Source organism: Cebus imitator, unplaced genomic scaffold (genome assembly GCF_001604975.1).
Source record: "Cebus imitator isolate Cc_AM_T3 unplaced genomic scaffold, Cebus_imitator-1.0 Scaffold737, whole genome shotgun sequence".
In the NCBI taxonomy this organism is placed as follows: domain Eukaryota; kingdom Metazoa; phylum Chordata; class Mammalia; order Primates; family Cebidae; genus Cebus; species Cebus imitator.
The window spans coordinates 102,798-128,270 of record NW_016108052.1 but is presented as its reverse complement, the minus strand read 5'-3'; the positions used below and the strand labels follow the sequence as shown (position 1 = coordinate 128,270).

General features: G+C 50.7%; 1 pseudogene; it reads left to right on the top strand.

Annotated features, from left to right (window-relative positions):
• The first annotated feature begins 2,468 nt into the window (after positions 1-2,468).
• LOC108296744 lies at positions 2,469-25,308 on the top strand (annotated as a pseudogene).
• Positions 25,309-25,473: the final 165 nt, after the last annotated feature.

Below are 25,473 nucleotides of genomic sequence, written 5' to 3'. Positions count from 1 at the left end.
GGTTTCACCATGTTGACCAGGATGGTCTCGATCTCTTGACCTCATGATCCACCCGCCTCGGCCTCCCAAAGTGCTGGGATTACAGGCTTGAGCCACCGCGCCCGGCAGTTCCTAACCTCTTAAAAACCCAGTTCCCAAATGGTCAGAGAAGGCCCCATTCTCATTCTTGGAAAAGAGGAGAAGGAGGGTTTTTCCTCTGTGCTTCTCCTGGTTGCTTTCTCCAGCCGGGGCACAGAACTCCAAATTTGGGGCAGCCCCAGCAGCCTGAGCTGTCTGGTCAGTTGGCCTCAGCTGAGTCTGTGCCAAAACCTTCCCAAACCTCACACAGAGTCCTCCCATCAGCCCCTCCCTGGGCTTTAGACTGCCCCAGCTGTCTGAGCTGCGATGGAAAGGCCAGGACCAGGCCAGCACAGCACCCCTGTGTCCTGACTGCCATGAATCCTCCATCATATCCTGCCCAGCCCTTTTCCCAGAAGTCACACGGTGGGAGTTCATGTGTCCTGCTGTGTCCCACTGTCGGACACCCAAAATTCACCATGCATCATTGCTTCAGGACTTTGCTCTCTTGGGCTGCACCTGCCAGAGACTGAACTCACATCAGGGGTCTCTGGCAAGCTGGCCAGCCACTCCCAGCCTCTCCAGGGATTTGTTTCCCATTTTCTGTCCCACCCCAACCCATGCTGCAGCCCCAGGTATCCCTCACCTGCATCAAGTTAGGCACACCTCTCGGCTACCCAGTAACTACTGGGGGTCAGGGACACAGAGAGTTTCAGAGCCTCAGCTTCCCTATAGGACATGATGAGCTGGAGAGAGAATGGACAGACTTAAGCGGTGGTTCTTGGGTTGGAGCACACATTGGAATCATCTGGAAGTTGTCAAAGCCACCCGTGTACCAGGATCCCACCCCCTGCTCCCTGAGACTCTGCTGTAGCTGGCTTGGGGAGTGGCCTGGACATAGGGATTTTGAAAAGCTCCCAGGGGATCCTGATATGCATCTAGGGTTAAGAACCAGTGTCCTTAACCCAAGCCTGTGCGAGGAAAGGTCTACCCCAGACCTCATTCCAGATAGAGGCTCAGAGACGGCCAGGCCCTGGCCTGGTGTAACACAGCCAGAAGGGGCAGAGTGGTGCTGGACAGAGTTCCTCCATCACCTTCCTTGGATCCTCACCCCCTTCAATTCCAGGGACAAGAGCTCTGTCTCTTACCTTTGTCTGTGTCCACTCTCCCAGGAGTTGAGTTCTATATTCACCTGTTACCAACAACATGTTCCTCTCTGATCCTTGTCACTTCAACTGCAGTTTGGAGAGAGTAGTAAGCACTTCACAGAGTTGCGGTGACAAATGAGTTAATATGTTAAGGGCTTAACATGCCTGGCACTTAGTAAACACTCAGTAAATGTCATCTATCCATGTTGCTGCTGCTGCTGTTATTGCGACAAAGCATGAGCAAACGGAGTCTGGCTGGCAGTTTGGGGAAGTGGGGCAACGCAATGGTGTATGTTATGAGTTGAACGGCGGCCTCCCAAAAAAATACGTCCATTTCCTAACCCCCATACCCTGTGAATGTGGCGTGATTGGGAAAAGTGTCTTTGTAGACATAATTGAGGATCCCAAGATGAGATCATCTGAGCAGGACCGAAATCAGTAAGCGTCCTTAGAGGAGACAGAAAAGGGAAAGGCACAGAAGAGACCACGGGAAGACAGAGGCAGAGGCCGGAGTGACGCAGCTGTGAGCTGAACAGTGTCTTCGGCCCCCAGGAGCTGGAAGAGGCGAGGACAGACTCCGTATGGTGCGTTTTGAGGGAACGTGGCCCTGCCAGCACCCTGATGTGAGATTCTGGCCTCAAGAACTGTGAGCAAATTTCTGGGGTTTTAAGACAACCATTTTGTTTTAATCTGTTTCAGCAGCCGCAGGAAAGCCAACTTCAGAGCCACATGTTGCTGGCTAAAACATCCCTGGACCAGGACAGTTGACCTATTAGCCATGACTTAGGGAAATAGGATGGGGTGGTGGTGGCTCAGCACTGCTCTGTTTGGTGCTACTGGAGGGCTCAGGCCTGAGCACCTTCTGGGGGCCAGGCACTGGAGGTGGCCCCCTCGCTGTGGAGACCTCAGCAAGTTCCTTCCCCTCTGTAGGGGAAGGAACACCTACCTTTCTACTTGGTGTTTTGCATGTCTCTGTGAGTCTTGGGGAGAAAACACCCCCATGTGATCAACTCCTCTGAGGTCAGGCCTGGCAAGGGCAGGAGCAGCCTCTGGGGTGGAGATGTTCACCTGCCCTCCCTGCACTGCCCAGGACTTTAGGGCCCAGACTTCTGGAGCTAAGGGCTGATGGCTGATGCAGCCAGAAAATGAGCCCTCTTTCTCTATGGCCCCCTCCCCCCAAATGGACTTGAGGAGAATGAGATCTCATGAAGTCTTTTCTATGGGATATTTCCAAAGTTCCCCTGTGGTCAGCTGAGGGGCACCATGGGGAAGTACGTGTCTGGGCAACAGCCCCCTGTGTGTTGCCAGGCAAGCCTAACCGGGTCCATGGAGGGCTTTGTGTCCGGGGGGCTCTCAGTGGTGACACCGGCAGGGCCAGCAGTTTCTGACGGGGATACCCACTCACACTTCCTCATTCCCACACTAACTGTGAGGTGGGTGTGTGGGTGGGGCTGAGGGAGGCGGGAGCAGCTGCTTGAGTGACACCAACGACAACTTGGTGAACATGGACATTCCAGCTAAAAGGAAAGCCAGATTCATTGAGTCCAGAGGTCTCATCAGACAGCTGGGATACTGAGGCCAGAGAAGGGAGGGACTAAGGTTTATACCCTGATCGGCAGCTAAGCTGATAGGGGATCCCAGGCACCCTGTCCGCCCCGGGAAGTGTGTGCTTACAAAGTGTACGCTCGGGATAAGGCGGCCCTCTGTGTGGGTTGAAGGGTTGGGGTGAGCACATTCACGCCGTGGTCTGTGGCTGACAGCGCTAGCTGCCCGTTTGGGTTGCACCCTGTGGGGAGATGTTCAACTTGATGGCTTTCTTAAGAGCTCCATGTGGGGGAAAGTCAAATACAAGAGGCAGGGGCCCAGCACAGTGCCCAGGCCCTTAGGGGAGGAGGAGATGGCAAAAGAGGGACAGCAGGGGTGGGCGAGGAGGAAGTTCACAGCTGAGCAGGTTGGAAAAGGACCCTCTTAGAGCACTCTTCCTCAGTGGATGGGCAAGCTCTGTCCTCTTGTGGGGACTTTTATTTCTTCCCCTTGGAAAACCATTCTGGGCCTCTGACATGCCTCAAGCCACAGATTTAACACTTGCAAGAGCACCCCGAGGAGAAAGAGCATCAACTCCTTTCCACCCTGGTGAGCACTGCCAGCCCAGGACTATGGGGCCAGTGCTCACAGCCCAACGCCAGGTGGAGACCCAGCGCCTGCCAGACAAGGGACTCACTGTGTGCAGAACACAGTGCTGGGACCTGCGGGGAGTTCCGTGAGCAGATTAAGGAAGAAACACTCGGCCATTTCAGTGCGTTGAGGTTCCAACCCTGTGGGAAACTGCCTGATATGAAAACCTTTATGGAAAGCAGGTAAATGTATGCAGATCTTCACAGCCTAAGTAGTGTTCTAGTAAGGCCTGAAAATACAGTGAGTGGTTTGAGTGAGGAAGGAGGAGGCAGGCTTTCAGGGAGGGGAGAGGCAGTGCCTGACATGAAAGACGGGGAGGGAGGTGGCTGGGAAGGACAGTGGAAAGTGCCAGAGGCCCAGGCCCTGGAGCTCCCAGCCTGCTCCACGGTCTGTGACCTCCCTTGGAGCTGTGGAAGGCTTTTTTGGTCTCTACAGCGAGCCACCATTTTAGAAATGAATCCATTGTCATTGTTTATATTTATGGGTACAATTTGATGTTTCAATACAGTTATGCTCCATAATGATCAACTCACGGAGTTAGCACATCCATCCCCTCACGCATGTGTCATTTTTTATATGCAACGGAGTACTATTCAGCCATAAAAAGAATAAAATCCTGTCATTTGCAACAACACGGGTGAACCTGGAGGACATCACGTTAAGGGAAATAAGCCAGGCACAGACAGGCAAATAGCACATGATCTCACTTATGTGGAGAATTTATAAAAAAGTGAATTCAGAGCCTGGTTCAGTGGCTATAATTCCAGCACTTTGGGAGGCCGAGGCAGGCAGATCACCTGAGGTCGGGAGTTCGAGACCAGCCTGGCCAACATGGGGATACCCTATCTCTATTAAAAATATAAAAATCAGCCAGGTGTGGTGGCAGGCACCTGTAATCTCATGTACTCTGGAGGCTGAGGCAGGAGAATTGCTTGAACCAGGAGGTAGAGGCTGCAGTGAGCTAGATAGATAGTGACCCTGCACTCCAGCCTGGGCCACAGGCTCCATCTCAAAAAAAATAAATAAAATAAAAATAAAATGTAAAACGTGAAGTCAGAATCACCGGAGCGTTCAGCGGTGCCCAGTGGAGTAATGCGTCTGTCACAGACCCCCTCCCCTGCAGCTTGATTTTTGCTGTCTCTCCCATTCCTGGATGTTTTGCAGGAGCGGCTCCTTTCATCACTGGTTCTGTCTTGCTTCTCAGCATGGTGCCCTTGTGTGGCAGCCACTCCCCCACTGTGTGCAGCTTCCCTCTTACACTAGGAATGCTCCCAGCTGAGGTCTGCTGACAGGGACAGGCGAGAAAGGGAAGAAAAGGCAAAACAGACACCCAGGGTGAGACCTTTCTTCAATACCGGTCTTCTGTATTTGAGTCAAAGAGGTTTCTCTTTTAATTGTGGTGAAACACATGAAACGTAAGACTTCCCGCTTCAGCCCTTTTCAAGTGTACGATTCAATGGCATTAAGTGCACTGCAGAGCCTTTTCATCACTCCAGAGGAAGCGGGGTGCTCACTTCCAATTCTGCCCCTTCCCCTAAGCACTGGTTGCCACTAATCTGCTTTCTGTCTCTCTGGATTTGCCACTGTGACAAGGAGATGTTTTGATCTTTGTTTTCCACTTAAAATGCAAATAACCATAGGAGAGCCCACAATCTACACTGTCAATTTCATTAATTTCAGCAACACCCACCCTCCACCCACCTCCGTAGTTTAGAAATTGTTATTACTGTTTTAGAGACAGGGTCTTGCTCTGTCACCAAGGCTGGAGTGCAGTGGCTCAATCACAGCTCACTGCAGCCTTGAAGTTCTGAGCTCAAACAGACCTCCTGCCTTAGCTTCCCAAGTAGCTGGGACTGCAGATGCATATTACTATACCTGGCTAATTTTTTTATTTTTTATAGAGACAGGGTCTCAAATTGCTGCCCAGGCTGATCTCAAGCTCCTGGTCTCAAGCCATCCTCCCACCTCAGCCTCCAAAATTGTTTGGATTGACTCAACAGTCAATAAGCCCAGCTAGGAATGATGTAATCCCTGCATGCGATGGGGAAAACACGAGCCTGGAGGTTTGGAGACCAGGATTCTAGCTCATTCTGTCCCCATTTATGTGATCTCTTATGGATGAAGGTCCCTGATTTTCTTTAGGTCTTTACATCCCATCCTGAGGCGTGGGAGGTAGACTCAGCTCATAAATCCCAGGGCCCTCTGCAGCTCTGATGCGCCAGTGCTGTAGCAGAAATCCACTGACCTGGGAGAGCACAGGGTGGGTGGAACCTGGGTGACTGGGTGCCAGAAGAAAGCCAGGCCTGGCGATCGGGGCAGCCCTGGTGAGGGCTCAAGCTTGGCCTGCCTCACCCACCACTGTGCTCGGGGCCAGCCCTGTCCACATTAGCTTCCTGGCTGGTCCAAGGACCCAGGCAGAGTCTGCAGGTTGGACCTGTCAGTCCCGTCATAATGCCTGCTCTGGGGTGAGCCTCTTGGAGGCCACAAGCAGTGGCCTTCCTGGGCATGCTGAGGTGGGACAGGGCAGGGCAGGCCTGGGGGACCGGGAAAGGGCAGAGGTCAGGGCAGGGTGGCTGCAGAGTGGGATGCAAGGTCGTCACCCAGAGGCTTCCTGGGGCCCACATGCCCCAGGCTCATGAGAGCTGGGTTCTGAGATCTGCCAGGACTGGGGCTCAGCGCTGCCCATCGAAACAAGTGTGGTGGGAAAAATTACAGCCAAATATTTGTAGTCACCTCGCTCCTCCTTTCTGGGAAGGGAGGGTCCCTTGTTTGTGGGCTCTTGGCCTCCTGGGCATTACTGTGTAGTGAAGGGAGAAACGTTGAGATGCAGAGTTATAGAAACTAAGAGAGGCCAAACTGGTTCATTTGAGGGAAGATGGGGAACCCCAGGAGCGGAGGAGGGGACACCTGGGGAGGTGGGGGGCTCCCCAGGGGGGCCAAGAAGGGAGGGCAGGATGGAGAAAGTTAAAGCACAGCTCTGAGTTTTGGAGACAGCAAGATAAAGGAGGGAGGGATTTGGATAACTAAAGGACTGAGCTTGTGGAGAGAAACGTTGAGAGATCGGAGACAGAGTGTGTCACGTGGTGTATTGTGAAAACCCCTTCTTCATATCCCTGGAAAACCACCACCGGCGATTTATGGTACAATTCACTGCTTTTGCGGAGAGATTGGTGTCTTTTTTTTTTTTTAATAATGCATTGGCTTGGCTCCATTTGAATTAGGCAGAGACAAACATCGTCAGCAGGTTTTATTCGTGTTCCATTAGCTAAATACCGGGTTTTCTATTTTGTGGGCTGCCGTCACCACTTTGTCGGCCCTTCCACATGGGAGGAGCCTCAGAAACCACCTCTTCGGGCTGCCGCTCCATCTCCCCAAGCTCTGGGCTTTCCTGAATGAGTGGCCTTGTTCAGGAGATAACATAACATCCCTAATCCAAAAAGCCAAAATCTCAAATGCTTCAACATCCAAAACTTTGTGAGTGCCCACATGATGCCTGAAGACCAGGTTCAAAGGAAATGCTCATTGGAGCATTTTGGACTTTCAAATTCCAAAATCTGAAAAAATCTGGAATCCAAAATACTTCTCTGATTGTAACCTGGAATTGCAATTGGGTGCTGACCTGCCAGCTGAGGCAGTGAGCAGTCAACAGAGGCTCTCCATGCACCCCTCCTGCCCCTCACCGACGGGGCTCCCTGCTGGCTGGACTTGTGCATCAGACCCCAGCCTTCCCTTGCAACTGCTAGAAAGTGGGCACGATGCTCTCACCCTGCCTTCCTGGATCTTGGACCACTGTGACAGTTGCAGGATTCCAGCCAGGGAAAGTGCTACAGGTACACAAAGTTCCTCCTTCACAGAGGAGGTTCCAGCAATGGCACAGCTGCCCCAGGGGTCTGTGACTGTGTCCTCACCTCCAGCTCTGGCCCCTGCCTCTTGGGGAGCTGCACAGCTTCGCTCTCAGAGTGAGAGGAAGTGGGTCTCAACCTCAGACCTCCTGCTTCTTCCCCATGGCCTTCCTGTGGCCCCTGAGCCATCTGTGAAATAAGGGCAGTAGAATCCTCTTCGGTGCACTGCTGAGAGGTCAGAGAGAATGGGTTTTGCACTGAACGCAAAGCCCCAGCACTGGGAGGTGCTCCCTCAATGCCACCTTGAATCCCAGTCCAGAAGGCAGTGCACGAGAAATTGGATTTTAAATTCTTGATCTTAAATGCAACACTTGAGTTTCTGAAGTCAAGGTCCCTTTCCTGGGCATTCAGGTGTGCCTTAGCCTATGTGAAGTCAGGAGGCTTGGCGGGGAGGGAGAGGGAGGGAGACACTGTCATCCTTCCATCTTGGTTGCCACCAAGATATCCGCCTTTTCTCCCCATTGTTTCTGTTTTGTGGCAGGCTGGGATCACCCTAGACATACCACACTGTGGCTGGGAGTGGCAGGAAATGCTTTGCGAGAGGGTCGGGGTCCCCTTTCCTCCTGCCTTCCTCCCTCCCTCCCTCCCTCCCTCCCTTCCTCCCTCCACTCCACTACTTCCTCCCCCACAGCAGTGAAGTTTAGAGCTGCTGCTGGCCGGAATGAGGGAGAAGGCAGGGAGGAGAAAACCTAAGATAATATCTCAAAACTTGCTTCCATCCCAGTGACCTGCATGTCTGAATGTAAATGTTTCTCTGAGCCATCCCTCAGCCCCAGCACAGCAGCGAGGCCATGGGAGAGAGGGAAGACATTTAGGAAGAAATAAGTTCACAGTGGGGAGGGAGAGATGAGGGAGCTCTCAGAGGCTGTCTGGATGGTGTAGTTCCCATTCCCCTCTGGGGACACGTGTAGGGCCCCCTTCCTAATTACTTTGTGTGCTTTAAAGCCAATTAGCTGAGAGCACTAATGGGATTTCACAGAGGGGCTCCCTGGCCATATGGCTCAGAGCCTCCCTGGGTGCACCGGGGATGGCATTTGGGAAGCTCAGGGTGTGACAGATGGGTTTGGTGACATTCAGGAAATTATGCAGACCTGCTCAGTCCTGGGCCTGAGGCCCTGATTCATGGCAGGCCTTGGGAAGGCAGGGGCCAGGGAGGGAGGAGAAATGTGAATTAGTGATCACAGGAGTGTGCTCCGCCAGCCTGCTTCGGAACTCAAGGGCCCTTTAAATAAAGCAGAGCTCAGGTGGGTTTCCCAAGGGTTCTCCCACCCCGGGGCTGCCTTGTGCGGGGAGGTGGAGGAGGAACTTTGCTGGACTCCATGAGAATATGCAGAGTGGAACCTGCTCTGTCACTTGCTTGGGCAAATCACTTCTCCTTTCTGAGCCTCAGGTTCCTGTCTGTGAAACAGGATAAACCACCTCTCCTAACAGTGTGGATTCAATGAGATCGTGGGTGGAAATTTATGTTGGCTGTACCTGATACAACATAAATGCTGAATATAGCTAGCAGGACACTGTCCTCACTGCCCTGGGCCAAATGAAAAGCATGCCGAAATAGATACCCCAGCATGGGGCAGTGGTGGGAGGGAGAAAACAGTCACCTACCCTTGAACCCACGCCCCCAGGACATGCCTGCAGGAGGAGGCATTGAAACAGGAGCCTGGAAAATGACAAGGACTTTGTTAAACTCGAGCTCTGAATGAAGAGGCACCTTCCCCCCCCCCCACCAAGCAGGCTTTGTGGGAGCAACATGGCTGTTTATTCACCTGGGTGCAGGTGGGCTGAGTTGGAAAAGAGTCAGTGGAGGGCGGTGGGATAGGACTTGGTTTTATAGGTTTGGGGCAGGCAGTGGAAAGTTACAGAAGTTACAGTTCAGGGCGGTTTTGGCAAGCCCGGATGGGGCCGTAGAGTCTGGAGTCATGAGGTTGACCAAGGTCGGTTACAAAGTCCAGTTGCCTTATCAGTTGAGATGGGAATAAGGAACAATAGAAGAATGCCTCAAAGTTAATTACATGCTGCAGAAGACAATCATTTCTTCTCCTCTTGTGATTTTCCAATTACTTCAGGCTTTCTAGTTCCAGGAACTCATCTGGAGTGTACGTGCAGGCCACAGAGGTTACTGTGGCACAGTCAGTCAGCCTGAAAGACCTTACAGACTTCAGAAGGAAGAGATAGGGAGAAGGCAGGCCCTGTGTCTAGAGCCGCACAAGCAAAGGCTCTGAGACGGGAGAGCATCCCCTGGCTCTGAGAACGAGGCTCCTTATGCGCCGGAAATGAGAGTAGAATGACAAGTGGTGGGTCTTGGGTGTTCCGTGAAGAACACAGAGTTTTATTTTGTAGACCGTGGGGAGCCCTGAAGATTTTTGAGGAGGTAAATAGCAGGATATGACCTGTGTATTGGAAGCACAGGTTTGGTGACACCATGATAGTATTGGAGGGGGCAAGACTGGAGCAGAAAGACCAGTTCAGGCGAGAGGGGATGGGAATGGCTGGGAGTCAAGAGAGGTGATGGATGTTGCCATGATGGACTCAACAGGTCTTGGTAAATAAGGGCCGTCCAGATAGGGGTGGGGATCTAGGACGATGCCCAAGCAGCTCGTTAGGAAGTCTTGGGGGCTGAAGGGGCTGTTACAGAGATTGGAGTCAGGATTGCAGGAGCAGCAGGCATGAGCGAAATATGTTTGTGTTTGGACACAGTGAGTTGGAGGAGGCCGTGGGCCATTCAGGCCGTTACCAGCAGCTGTGTGGGACTCAATCCCAGTGATCTGCTGGGGTTATTTGCTTGGGATTCTCTGTTCTCCCCAAGATCGAGGCACTGTTGAATGGACATCCCACACCTGAGTGTTGGTCGTGGAGGCTCTGGGCAGCCCAGGCTGAATGCCGTGTGACCTGGCTTCCGTGTCTCCCTCACCTCCCATGTTGTGTGCCCCAGTGGGCCCAGGACAGGGGTTCTCTGACGTGTGGGGCTCTGCTGTTACACCTCCTCTGCCACACCCCCGGGTCAGTTTCCCTCTTCATGGGCACCATGGCTCTGCTCCTCCGAGACTTTTTTTGAGACAGTCTCACTCTGTAGCCCAGTCTAGAGTGCAGTGGTGGGATCTCTGCTCACTGCAACCTTCGTCTTCTGGATTTAAGTGATTTCCGTGTCTCTACCTCCCACATAGCTACAATTGCAGGCAGGTACCACCAAACCCAGCTAAGTTTTGTATTTTTAGTAGAGACAGGATTTCGCCATGTTGGCCAGCCTGGTCTCAAACTTCTGGCCTCAAGCAATCTGCCTACCTCGGCCTCCCAAAATGCTGGGATTACAGGCGCAGCCTGGCCAACTGCCCCAGATTTTGTATCCTCACCTTGTCAAGATCTCTGTGTCAGCTGCAGAGAACATCCCTCAGGATGGCTACCTACGGCTTGCCTCTCCACACACTCTGATTAAAAACAAAACAAAAAAAAGAGGCCGGGCGTGGTGGCTCATCCCTGTAATCCCAGCACTTTGGAAGGCTGGGGCGGGCTGATCACCTGAGGTCAGGAGTTCAAGACCAGCCTGGTCAATGTGGTGAAACCGGGTCTCTACTAAAAATACAAAATTAGCTGGGTGTGGTGACAGGTGCCTGTAATCCCGGCTACTCAGGAGGCTGAGGCAGAAGAATCACTTGAATACAGGAGGTGGAGGTTGCAGTGAGCCGAGATCGTACCATTGCACTCCAGCCTGGGCGACAAAAGTGAAACTCTGCCTAAAAAAAAGAAAAAGAGATAAATTTCATCTCCCTTATTGGACTCGATGATTAAAAATTGAATTGGATTATTGACTGTCATGCTCCCTGGCTTGAGTGAGCTGTGCAGAGGCAGCAGAAGCTGCATTGGCCACCTTCAGACAGCTCACGAGGCCAGGAAAGGGGGTGTATTTAGGCTTTCCCAGGTGTTACAGGAGAAGCAAGCTTCTCTTCGGGAAAAGGTGAAGGTCAGCATTTGCAACCTGGGATTTCATGGAAAAGAATATCTGGGAAAATACCACTAACTGAACAACTGATTCAGAGAATGATTAGATGTTCTAATGCCGCACACACTTATTCTCTCCTTAGATTTTATAATCCTCAGTCAACGAGGATCATTCATTCAACAAGCTCTTACTGAGCGTCTTCTTGTGTGTCAACTGTTGTGCCAGACTTCGGGGACACAAATGTGAAGACAAGATTGCACATGGAGGAGCCTGGACTTTGGGGTACCACAGGGCACAGAGTGTAATCTCATCCGTTTATCATCTGTGCCAAGCCAATCATGGAATGGCATGCTGCCAGCCTCAATGATAGCTTCCACAGTGGGAACTTGACCTTAAGTGTTATAATCAGAGAAAACCCAGGGCTGTTGTCCCATGGCAAAGGAAGAAGAGCTTTCTTCTGGAGGCTGCAGAAGGTAGATGTGATACCTGGCCCAGCTGCAATCATTTTATGACTATGAGGAAGGCTAGAAGACAGAAAAGGAAACAATTACACAGAAGAGAGAAGAGCCCTGATCCAATTCTGCCTACACATGGCGAGCTGCCAGACTCTACGGTTGGACCAGACTCCACATTCCTTTTAAATAAGAGGAAGTGATTTAAATAAATCAATCTGTAGCCAGGAGCACTAACTGAAATAGGCATATATTATGTGCCTGCCATTTACATGACAAATTTAATTGAGTCCTCACAACAGCTTTTTAATGTGGAGATTGACAGCCTCATGTTACAGATAAAAATGTCAAACCTGGTGGTGAAGAGACTTTCTGAGGTCGCCCCATTACATAAGTAAGGGATTTGGGTTCTAGAAATTTGACTCCAACACCTGTTTGCTGCAATACAAGGTTGCTTACTGTGTTAGCACGGGAAACTTCTTCAAATTCTTCTCTCTTTGGAATCTTCTTGCGATTGCTTTTTCTGTTTTTCTTTTTGGAACTGGAGAATGGAACAAGTTTCTTTGCTGGGTTGATGAGGGCATATGGGGCACAGGGCGTGTGATGGGTGATGTAGCCTCCCAGGTCCTTGCATAGAGTTTGAGGAAGCCTTCAGGAGGTGTGGAATTGCAGAGGCAGGACCACAATTAGCTAGATCTGAAGAGGCAGGGAACCCAGCTGCCATCTGATCTCTAAGTAAAAGAAGAGAAATCAGAGCCCTAGGGAAAAAAACACCTGTACCTTGTTCTGCAGACAGACTTCCTGCTATGATGCACCACTTCCTTATTTTTACATGCAGAGCAGTCTTGACGTTTATGTAGATTGATTCCAATTTGATATTTTGACCAAAGTAGCTATTAACCCAGTCCCTCCTGTCCTGGGGGAAAAACAGCTTGTGGGGCCTGACCCACAAGTGACCCCATCAGGCTGTTCTGGCCCTTTTCTGGTTTAGTCTCTGGCTGAGAATGGATGGCTTCTCCATGACCCTGAGGACGTACAGCCAACAGGAAGCACAGTCGCTCTCTCCTGCACTCATTTTTCACCCTGGCTGGTTTTGCTGGAGATGCCATCAAAGCTAAAGTTCAATTTTGGGGGCAGGAAGGGCAGCCGGTGGCAGTCATCTGCACCTGGACTGTTAGATAAAATCTCCAGGCAGCCTTTGGAAGCCAAACTCAAGATTTAAAAGGGAAGAGCTTTATTGTGTTGATAATTGCTTTACGATTCACTTAGTAACACGCCTTCCCTTCGGACAGAGATATGCACTTTCACTGTGCTGCCCTATTTGATCCTAGCTACAGCCCTGTAAGGGGACAAGCATGTGTCAGGATCCTCTTTTCACTCCGAGGATATTGAAGCCCAGAGAGGCCAAGCGAGTTGCCCTACTTACACAGCTGTTCAGTGGTCAAGTCAGTGGTTTTGGCCTCTGACAGTCCAGTGCCCTTTCTAGTACACTGCACTGTCTTTCATGCAGATTTAGAGGGAAACAAAGAATCTGCTAAACTTAAAATTTAACAACCTGCACCACCTGTCTCTTCCACTCTCAGCAGAGATGAAGACATCCTCCCCATACCACCTTGCCCTCGAGGGACGCCTCCACCTATCCGCAGGCTGATCACTCTGTGCCCCAGTGCACCGTCTCCCATAGGACTGTGATCTGCTCAAGGGAGGGTGGTAATGGAGTCGCATCTGGGCAGCGTGATGTGGAGTACCACTGATATTTGGGCGTCCCTTTGGGACCGGGTAATGTTTTGTTTTACAGACATTTAAACGGGTCTGCCAGGCGTTTAGCATTCCTGGACTCTGGCCACTAAACTCCAGCAGTACCTCCTCATTCTTATAAAACCCTCCCCCTCTCAGAAGATCTCCCAGGGTGGAGGGAACAGAGTGGAGCACAAGCGGGCAGTACTACGCTTGGTTGAGAACCCAGGCTTTGGAATAAGATGGCTGAGGCTTCAAACCTTGTCTCTGTTCTGCCTAGCAGGGTGCCCTTGGAGGTCTGGCTTCCTGATTCAGAATATTTACCCCAGAGAGTAATCAGGAAGATGAAATGAGCTAATGGACCCAAAGCGCGAAGCTCCGTGCCAACATGAGATGTTTTGGATAAGTAACTAATAAAAATAACAAAGGAAGTCCTGTCCTAGTAAGAGTTGGCCCTGCTGTGTTTACAGTAGGTGCTCAGTAAATGTGACTTCCTTCTTCTGCATTCTCAGCATCTACCTCAACAACCACATTTACAAAAATAAGCATTTATTGGCTACTTATTATACACAAGGCATTTAGCAAAGAATTTGACACATTGCCCCATTTATTCCCACAGTGGCACTGTGCGGTGGTCGTATTATTGTCCCTATCTTACAAACGTGGGAACTGAAAGCCACAGAGCAGAGATTGACTGCAGCCTGTGGGCCAAATCTGGCCACTGCCCGTTGTTACTGCAACACAGCCTCATTCATTCATTCATTCATTCATTCATTCGTTGGCTGTCTGTGGCTGCTGCTTTTACATTGAGTAGTTGCTTACAGCGGAGACCATATATGGCCTGCATAACCTAAAATACTCACTGTCTAATGCTTTACAGGAAGAGTTTACTGACCTCTACTCTCGAAGGTTAATTTAGAAGGTGACAAAACTAGTTACTGGTGGAGGCATGAGTCCAGCTCAGTTCAGTTTGGTTCCAAAGCTCAGGCTCTTGGATGCCACACACTCCCACTGGAGGTGGTGGATTTTCATTAAGTGGTCGTTAGACACTGAAATTGTAAAACATGTATTTTAAAATAGCTTATGTTATGTATTTGGTTTTTATTGCGGCAAAATGTCTGTAACGCAAGACATACCATTTAACCACTTTTAAGGGTACACTTGACTGTCATTCAGTGCATTCACAATGCTGCACAACCTTCACCATTATCTATTTCCAGAACTTTCCATCATTCCAGACAGAAACACCGTACCTATTCAACAGTAACCCCCCACTCCCTCTCCCCACAGCCCCTAATAACCACTATTCTACTTGTTGTCTCTATGAATTTGCCTATTCTAGGTACCTTGTGTAAGAGGAATGGTACAGATTTGTCTTTTTGTGTCTCTTATTCCATTTAGCATAATGCTTTCAGGGTTCATCCGTATTGTAGGATGTATCAGAATTTCATTCATTTTTAAGGCAGAATAATGTAGAATAATGTCCCATTGTGTGTACCGTCAATGTTCGTCCATTTACGTTGGAGTTACATTCCAATAAACCCACTGTCAATGGAAAATATTGTAAGTCACAAATGCATTTAATACACCCAACTTACTGAACATCATAGCTCAGCCCAGCCCACGTTAAACATACTCAGAACATTAGCCTACAGCTGGGCAAAATCATCCAACTATTTTATAGTCAAGTGTTGACCATTTCGTAATTTATTAAATACCGAAAGTGAAAATCAGAATAGTTATATGGTACTTGAAATACAGTTCCTGCTGGCCTGGTGCGGTGGCTCATGCTTGTAATCCCAGCACTTTGGGAGCCCGAGGTGGGCGGATCATGAGGTCAAGAGATCGAGACCATCCTGGCCAACATGGTGAAACACCGTCTCTACTAAATACAAAAATGTAGTCACGCGTGATGGCACATGCCTGTAGTCCCAACTACTCGGGAGGATGAGGCAGAAGAATCACTGGAACCCAGGAGGCGGAGGTTGCAGTGAGCCAACGTTGTGCCATTGCACTCCAGCCTGGACAACAAGAGCAAAACTCTGTCTCAAAACAACAAACAAACAAACAAAAACATAGTAAGCTGGGGACCATCTGTGTTTGTTTCTGAATAGATAGTACATGCACAGAGTACAAAATTCAAGATGCAAAGGACCTAGAGTGAAGAGGGAATCTCTCTCCCATCCCTTCCTCTTCCAGGCCTCAGCTCCCCTTCCAAGAGACAACCAGTGTTACTGCGTTCTCGTGTGTCTTTTCTGAGAAGGTCTATGCACACTCAGCATCTAGGTTCAAATAGTATTTTAAAATATATTTTCATACAAGTATTAGTACACCCGGCACAGTGTTCCTGCATTTTATTGGTAACCTTTTTCTTTCTTGAGAAAGGGTCTTGCTCTGTCACCCAGGCTGGTGTATAGTGGCACAATCATAGCTCATGGCAGCCTCGACCTCACCTACTCAAGTGATCCTCCCACCATGGCCTCCCAAATAGCTGAGACCACAAGTGTGTGCCATCACGCCTAATTTTTTTATTTTTGTATTTGTAGAGATATAGTCTCACTATGTTGCCTAGGCTGGTCTCAAGCTCCCGAGCTCAAGCCATATTTCTGCCTGAGTTTTCCAAAGTGCTGGAATTGCAGGTGTGAGCCACTGGGCCTGGCCCTGGTATTCTTAATAATATGTCTTGGAGATTGTTTGGTATTATATCTACAGGTATTTCACCCTTTCAGTAACTCCATACAGTCCCCACTGCATGAATGTATCATGATTTATTTATCTGGTCCTTGTAAGCAGACATTTAGGTTGTTTTCAATCTTTTTCAGTTATGAACAATGCCACATTGAATGTTGTTGTCATATTTTTAAGATGAATTTTTAAAGCCAGTGTAATAGAAGATGAAAGGAACCATGTTTCTCGCCACTTCCCCTCAGACTGCATTCTGCTATCTGAAGAATTGTATTTGGCTCAGAGGTTTACAGGTGCTTGGATCTTACTTACCCGGTCTAACTCCCCCCTTCCCCACATCTGGGCCAGTGAGAGATGGAGAAAAAGAGCAAGAAACATCATGGTTAGAGGGGCTGAAAGCCTAAGGCCATGCTCACTGGAGGATGTCTCTCCCTCTAACCCAGGGTTTCTCTTTGATTGTTGGTTTTTGTTGTTGTTGTTGTTTGTTTGTTTTTGAGATGGAGTCTCACTCTGTCACCCAGGCTGGAGTGCAGTGGTGCGATCTCAGCTCACTGCAACCTCTGCTTCTTGGATTCAAGTGTTTCTTGTGCCTCAGCCTCCCAAGTAGCTGGGACTACAGGTAACCACCACCACACTTGGCTAATTTTTGTATTTTTAGTAGAGATGGGGTTTCACCATGTTGGCCAGGCTGATCTCGAACTCTTGACCTCAGGCAATCTGCCTGCCTCAGCCTCCCAAAGTGCTGGGATTACAGATATGAGCCATGACACAGAGCCTCTCTGACATTTTGGACTAGATAGACTTTTTTTCTATCTAGTTCTTTACCCCAGTGCCTGGTAAAGGTTATAATGTCAGGCTAAGGCTTTCTAATAAAGCTCCAGGTTGTCATAGAGTGGGAGAGAGGAGAGCTAAAATCAGGATTGTGAGATGTGGTTGAAATGTCTGTTGCAGCTCCAGGTGAGACAGCCTCAAGACCTAGGATGGCAACAAAATCTCCCAAGATCTGGCAAGTTAAGAAAGCTTCTACCTTCTTGATGCTCCCCCTCCCCCAGTGCATAAAGATCACAGCTTTTGCCAGCCAAGGTGGCTTATGCCTGTAATCCCAGTACTTTGAGATGCTGAGGCAGGAGAATTGCTTGAGTCCAGGAGTTTGGGACCAACCTGGGCAATATGGCGAGACCCCATCTCTACAATAAAAAATACAAAAATTAGTCAGCCATGGTGGCATGTATGTATAGTCCCAGCTACTCGGGATTGCTTGAGCCTGGGAGGCAGAAGTTGCAGTGAGCTGAGATCATATCACTGCACTCCAGTCTGGGTGACAGAGTGAGACCCTGTCTCAAAAAAACAAAAAACTAACGAACAGCTTTTGAAAAGAGATGGGGTGACAAAGATGACAGAACAAAGAGTTAACAAAAAACCCAGTTGTTCTTTCATTGAGAACAACCAGGGCTGGGCAGAGTTGAAGCTGTATCCCCTCCCAGATGATTGGACACCTCACCTTTTAAGGATAGGGTCCGGGTAGGAGGGTGGGAGAAACTTCCTTTAAAACCAACTTTCAGAGAGTTGGATGCTTTTTGGAGAGGACTGAATTTGGATTAGGCATTCACATTTATTTCTGCCCTTTGCATTCGTTTCATGGAAACTAAATTATTTCTTAAAACCAGTGTTATTTCCACCACTTCCAAAATGAGCTTTATCATGTAAACTGAGTGCCTGCAATCCAATCCTATAATGACTTGATTAGTCCTGGGAAAGCTCCTGGCTTTCATCCTTTCTCCCTCATCTCCTGGTGCCAGGAAGGGCCCCCACAGGACCCTCCCAGGTCTGAATGGTCCTGGGAGGTTACTAGAACACAGCCTCATTCATTCATAATGAATGAATGAATGAGGCTGTGTTCCAGTCATAGTCTTCTCCCCTGTCACTTGCTGGCCCCTAAGGCCTTCTGAGTGATGAGAGGATTTGACCCAGATCCTTATGGAGAAGAAGCCAGGAGATGCTTCCCCAGGTCAATCCCTGGGCAGGCCGCACTTCCTGTGTTTCCTCATCCGTTCACCCAGTTAACTCATGCTTAGTGCTTCTCTTATGGCAGGCACTGTGTTCTGCAGTTTGCTCTGTGAGCTCTGATAACAGGGACTAGTTTTAGTTTTCATTTATGGATGACGAAATCAAGGCTTAGAGGGGTTAAGTCACTTGCCTGAGACCGCATGGTTAATGAGTGTTTTTGTTGTACTGGGACCTAGAGTCTGAATCCAGCCAAGCAGCTTCCAATGCCAGGCTCACACCAGATCCACACTTGGAGCAGAGGAAGCCACATTGTAGTGGACAATAAGGGCTTCCCGGAACTGATGTGTGGCCCGAGGCCAGGAAGGACCAGACTGGGAGAGGGTGACCGACTGCTTACTGTAATCAGCTTTAGATTTTTGGCTTCAGCAAGGCAGAACCCCAGTGAGACAGGCCAGGGTGGCAGGAGGCTCTCTGGTGACCCTGGACGGGCTCTGCTGGTGGGAATTTGATCCCATCATAGTTTTCGAACTCTTGCCACATGCCAGGCATGGGCCCTGCCCCTGGAATCCCACATACCATCATGTGCCATGGCCTGGGTGTCCGCCATGGCTGGCTTCTGTAGCTCATGTTCCCCTCTTCCCAGACACCAATCTTGGAGGATGTAGAGCCTCAGGCTAAGGTATCCCCAGAATCCTTAAGCTTCTTGGCCCCTGCCTGGCAGCACTGATGCTGATCAAAGTCGTGCCCCTTCCCCTGCTCCCAGTCCAGGCCGGGGACGGCGTCTGTTTACCTGGGTCTCCCCAGAGCTCAGCTGAGCTCCAGCTCATAGCGAGTCACATGTTGGGAATCAGCTGAGAGCTGCCCCGAAGATCCCTTAATAATGCATCAAAGCTCTTCTCCCCTGGAGAGCCATTGGGGTGGGGATGGGGGATAATGCAGAGATAGTGTGTCCCCCACCCCAGGAAGAATACTAGGGCTCCAAAGGCCTTTGTGCTGGTGTGCTTGGGCTTGAGATTCAAAGGTCCACAGGGCTGAGTGACCCAGTACATAGGTAAACTGAGGCAGGTTTGGGGTGACTACAAAACCAGTACATCCTCCAAAAGAGGGCAAGGGAGATTCAGCTTCCAAATATTCACACTTTTGCCATTGGAAACTTAAAGAAAAAAATTTATTTTTAGCATCCATGTAACAGTTGTGTTGTATGGTTTATGGTTTTGTTTCTTTTTGAATTTTCTCCCCTGTGTAGAAGCACCAAAGCATCTTCAGTGCTTAGACCTGGAAAAGTCAAGGCCTGCTGAGTTCACTCCATCCACCCCTACCCCACTTCCAGAACTGTACAGGCTGGGCAGTCCAGGCCAATTCAGGCGTCCCCTTCTGGTTCTATGAAGAAAGTCTGGGGGGCGGTGGAGAGCTGCAGAGAAGGAGGGAGGGGGTCAGAAGGAGGAGGAAAAGCAAGAGGAGGAAGGGGAGGGGGAGGGGGAAGAGAGTACCAGACAGATAGAAATTTTTGCTCCTCCTGGCACCGTGTCCCTCCCCCAGACCTAACTGAGACTTCCCAGGTGCAATGCACTGAATGTTTTATCCTGCATGATGGGGTTAGTGCCCTTACAGGAGGAAGCACGAGCAAGTAGGCTCTCTCTCTCTCTCTCTTTCTCTCTCTATCTCGCTCTCTCTGTCTCTGTCTTTCCCTCTGTGCCATGTGAGGATATAGCAAGGAAGTGTTCATAGGAGAAACTAAGAAAAGATCCTCACCCAACCCAAACCATGCGGGCGCCTGATCTCCAACTTCCCAGCCTCTAGAACTATGAAAAATAAATTACAGTCTAAGCCACCTAGCAATTTGTTACAGCAGCCTGAGCTGAGGCACCAGGCCACTATGTGACTTGACTGCAGGCTCTCTCTCTCTCTCTTTGCTGTCCAGACCCTGGGGACCCTGGTTCTCTACCTTTTCCCTGGCCGCTCCTTCCCTGTGTGCCATCCTTCCTCCCGTCTGCACCCTCTGCTGCTCCTGAGTCTACTGTTCTTCGCCATATTTTCCACCTGTGACCACTCTCTCCTCGTTCCCTCTGGGATGAACCCACTCCCTCCCTTGGTACCAATTACTATCCATGGCAGTGGGTCTTCACCTTGCAGAGACTCTGAGTGATTGGTCTGGGTGCAGCCTGGCTATAAAGCATTCTGCAAGCTCCCCGGGGCATTCTAATATAGACCACTGGACAGTAAAGGGTTTGTTTGCCCAGCAGCCTTGGGTCACTCCAACCCTGCACATTCCACAAAAAGGATTGACCCCTGACCACCTCTGGGGAGATAACCTCTGAGTCCTTAGAATATTCTCCCTTCTTTTTTTCTCAGCTCATTGCAACCTCCATCTCCCGAGTTCAAGCAATTCTGTCTCAGCCTTCCTAGTAGCTGGGATTACAGGCACCTGCCATCATGCCTATTTTTGTTTTCTATTTTTAGTAGAGATGGGGTTTCGCCATATTGGCCAGGCTAGTCTTGAACTCCTGACCTCAGTTGATCCACCTGCCTCAGCCTCCCAAAATGCTGGAATTACAGGCATGAGCCACCACGCTTGGCCAAATATTATGCCTTCTAAGAATGTTTTTGTATGCCTGAGGCTTTGGGCTTTGCTCTATTAATATGACTTCTCTAGGGACTGAAGCCTGAGTAGCTGGGTCAATCACCCAGGAGCTGCATGCCTGCATCACTGACCCCCAAGAAAAACCCTGAACACCAAGGCTTGCTTGGGTGGCTTCCCTGGCGGACAGCACTTAGCATGTGCCGTCACACATCACTGCTGGGAGAATGAACCACTGTCTCTGCAACTCCACTGGGAAAGGATAACTGGAAGCTGGTGCCTTGTTTCTTCTGGACTTTGTCCCTTTTCTCTTTGCTGATTTTAATCTGTATTTTTTCACTGTAATGAACCATAACCAAGGGTATAATGGCTTTTCTAAGTCCTTTGAGTCCTTATAGCAAATCATTGAGCCTGTGGCTGGTCTTAGGGATCCTCTGCGCAACCCCCAAGACCAGGAACACTGACCTGCAGTATATGCACTGCTGGGCCCCATTCCAGAGATGCTGATTCAGTGCACCTGGGGTGGGCTTAGGTCCCTGTGTGGTTATAAGTTCCCCCACACCCTGCCCTGCATCCATTCAGTGAATACGGGCTGCACAGCTGCCTGTCCCCTCTCCCTGCCCACTAAAGGCCAGTCACCCAGTCCAAACCACCTCCAGAGTCTCCTCTCTTCCTTCTTCCCCTCCTCTTTGCTTCATCCCCCTGTTTCATTCCACCTGGCCACATGGTAGCCAAATTAGAATCTGAATCTGGCATCCCTTTGGGAAAGTGCTCAGTGGCTTTCTATGTACAGGTGGTCCAAACTCTTGGTGGCATTCAGGGCCTTTCTTGGCCTTTCCAGCTTCCCCTCTCACCACAAGACATACCGTCCCTTCCAGCCTTGGGGAATTCCTTGCAGCCTCAGAATATAAGGGCTCTCTCCATTGCCAATGCCCTTTGCCTCCCTGTCTGTATCCTCTCTTAGAATACTTACCAGCCTGCATTTCAGTTTCTCATTTGCTTGCCTGACCCCTTCTCTATGCCAGAACCTGGAAGCTTCATACAAGTCCCTTAATAACTATGTTTGATGAATGAATGAATGAATGAGTCTTGCTCATCTGAGTTCCCAGGGCCCAGCACGGTGCTTGGCACATTGGTAGGTTCAAATATTTGAGACATGAATGAACAGCTTTTGCACCACACCCCAAGTCCATCTCCCTTCCTTCATTTCCCCTCCTTTCTGTCACTCTCCTTGGTCACTGAGGATCCTTTTTTGCTTAGGTTCTGATTCTGCCATCCAGGGGCACTTCTGAAGAAAACCTCAGCTGCCTCCTGGTTGGTCCTTTTACCTCTAGCCCCAGCAGATAAGGAACCGAGAGCTTGCAGGGGGCATTTGAAGAAGACTGCAAATCAGTGTCAAATATCTGTGTAGACCTGAGCTTGATCTGAACCACCCATAAGCCCAGGGAGGGTGGCGATATGCTCCTCAATTTATAGATGAGGAAACTGAGGTTCAGAGAGTTGAGCGTTTGCACATAGTAGCTTGAAGGCCACAAAGAGTCTTTTGGATAGTTCAGTGATACATTCCCTTCACCAGCCTTTTCTTCTTAAATTGCTGCTTCTGATGCCGACTGCGAGCTGAAGCTCCCAGGTAAAAGAAACAGTTTTGTCCCTGTGTCAGGCAGAAACAAGCTCAGTGCTGGGAAAGGAAATCAAATTCTCCTTGGAGAAAGTCAGATGGGATGTACCAGTTTCAGGCCCAGCTGGATGTGCAAGGAGAAAGCCCCCAGACCACCCACCATAGGCCAGCTTCCTCACCAGCAGGGTGCACCAGCTTTTCCCCTTCTTCCCAGAGAACTTCCTCTGCCTGATAAAGCTCTAGCACTTGGCAGGCACTCAAGGCCTTTTCTGATCTCACTGTGACTGACGGTCAGACAAATTCTAGATTGACAGAGTATCGCCCATAGGGCTGAAACACATAAAATACCTTCAGTGCTTGCCAGAGGGACTATGGGGGTCTGGGTTGGACGTCTCCTTGGGAACAGCTGAACTGAGAAATGCAAACTGCCTTCCTTGCTGTCCCAGGAAGGGGAGTCAGCAGGGCAGCACGGGCAGCATGCCTCGCAGGACCTCAAATTCAATTCCTGCCTCTGCCTCTGTCTGGCAGCCTTCCCTTCTCTTGGCCTCCGTTTCTCCTTCTGCCAAATAAGAGTTTGACTTAATCACTTTGTAAATTTTTTTAGTTGGTGTTTTGCTCTTGTTACCCAAGCTGGAGTGCAATGGCTCACCGCAACCTTTGCCTCCTGGGTTCAAGCAATTCTCCTGCCTCAGCCTCCTGAGTAGCTGGGATTACAGGCACGGGCCACCATGCCCAGCTAATTTTTTTGTATTTTTAGTAGAGGCGGGGTTTCACCATATTGACCAGGATGGTCTCGATCTCTTGACCTCATGATCCACCCGCCTTGGCCTCCCAAAGTGCTGGGATTACAGGCGTGAGCCACTGCGCCTGGCCGGACTAGATCACTTTTAAGAACCCTTCCTTCTCTAGCAGGCACAAGTGAGTACACACCTCTCTTAGAGACTGTTCTACTAGTTACAGTGGCTCAGCACCATTGCTTTTCAATCTAAGGCTTTAACCTTCAAAAGGCCAGCCTGGACCTTTCATTGTGAAAACTAGGCATTTACCATTCGGTTTTGGATCATTTTGAGAGGTCATCAAGTCCATCACCTTTCCCTTAGGACCGGCAGTACCAAATCTTTCTCTCCAGTTTGCAAATATGACGATTTCCTGTCTCTGGGAGAGCCTCTGCTCCGACCAGACTGCATCTTCATTGCCTCCAATATGCCTTTATGATCTCACTTCTGAGATCTTTCTGCCTCCTCTGCCTGTTCAGGTCCTCCCTGCCCTTCAAGGACCTCTCATGAAGGCCATCATCCCTGATGACTTCCAGGGGTAAGTCCTCTCCTCCGATCTCCCATAGTGTTTATTATCTGTTTCACTTCATTTATTCATTCCTGTCAAGTTATGAAGTACCGTATTAGTCTGTTCTCATACTGCTATAAAGAAACACCTGAAACTGGGTAATTTTTAAAGAAAAGAGGTTTAATTGGCTCACCGTTCTGCAGGCTGTACAGGAAGCATGGCTGGGGAGGCCTCAGGAAACTTACAATCACAGCAGAAGGGGAAGGAGAAGCCAGCATGTCCTACATGGCTAGAGCAAGAGGAAGAGAGAGGTTGAGCGAAAAGTTTGAGGCGGGAGGGAGCGAGGCGGGGGAGTCCGCTCCAGCGGGCGCTCTAGTCCGTCAGACGTGGGCTGAGCTTGGGACGAGCTGCGTTCCTCCCCAGGCCACTGCAGAACGGTGGTGGCGCCTCCCGGCAAACCGGACCGACTGGATCGAGCCTCCCGTCTCCCGGCAAACCGGACCGACTGGATCGAGCCGCCGCAGGGAGCAGGGGGCAACGTCGGTGCTCCCACAGCCCAGGCTCCGGGCTCCGCGTGGGGAGGGGGAGCCCCACAGCCTGCCGCGACGGCTGCCTGGGCAGCAGCGATGAGGAGCGGAAGGCAGGAGCCGCCGCCACGGGCAGTGCCCGACAGCTCCGGGACCCCTGGCGCGGAAGCCGTGGGTCGCGGTCACGGATCCCGCGGGCGGCTCTGCCACGTGCTGGTGCTGCTGAACCCGCGCTGGGGCCAGGGCAAGGCCCTGCAGCTCTTCCGGAGTCACGTGCAGCCCGTCCTGGCTGAGGCTGAAGTCTTCGTCACGCCCGTGCTCACTGAGTGGCGGAACCACGCGTGGGAGCTGGTGCGGTCGGCGGAGCTGGGCCGCTCCGGTAGTCAGGTCTGGGGACCAGCTGATGCGCAGGTGGTGACTTGGCTCACGGAGCGGCCTGACTGGGAGGCCGCCATCCAGGCACCTGTGCAGCCTCCCCGCAGGCTCTGGCAACGTGCTGCCAGCGTCCTCGAACCATTATGCTGGCTGTGATTAGGTTACTGATGGAGACCTCCCGACCAACTGCGCGCTGTTGCTGTGCCGCAGGCTACTGTCGCCCCTGAACCTGCTGTCACTGCACATGGCTTCCGGGCTGCGCCTCTTCTCTGTGCTCAGTCTGGCCTAGGGCTTCACTGCTGACGTGGACCTGGAGAGGGCGAAGGATCGGCGCCTGGGGGAGATGCGCTTCACTCTGGGCACCTTCCTGCGCCCGGCAGCCCTGCGCACCTACCGCGGCCGACTGGCCTACCTCCCTGTAGGAAGAGCCCGCCCCAAGACACCCGTCTCTCCGGTGGTGGTCCAGCAGGGCCGGGTAGATGCACACCTTGTGCCACTGAAGGAGCCAGTGCCCTCTCACTGGACGGTGGTGCCCGACCAGGACTTTGTGCTGGTGCTGGCACTGCTGCACTCACACCTGGGCAGAGAGATGTTCGTGGCACCCATGGGCCGCCATGCATCTGTTCTACGTGCGGAGAGGCGCATCTCGGGCCATGCTGCTGCCCTGGCCATGGAGAAGGGCAGGCAATACCCCTACTTGGTATATGTGCCTGTGGTTGCCTTCCGCCTGGAGCCCAAGGATGGGAGGGGTGTGTTTGCAGTGGACCGGGAATTGATGGTCAGTGAGGCTGTGCAGGGCCAGGTGCACCCAAACTACTTTTTTTAATTTATTTTTATTTTTATTTTTTTGAGACAGAGTTTCACTCATGTTACCCAGGCTGGAGTGCAATGGCGCCATCTCGGCTCACCGCAACCTCCGCCTCCTGGGTTCAGGCAATTCTCCTGCCTCAGCCTCCTGAGTAGCTGGGATTACAGGCACGCACCACCATGC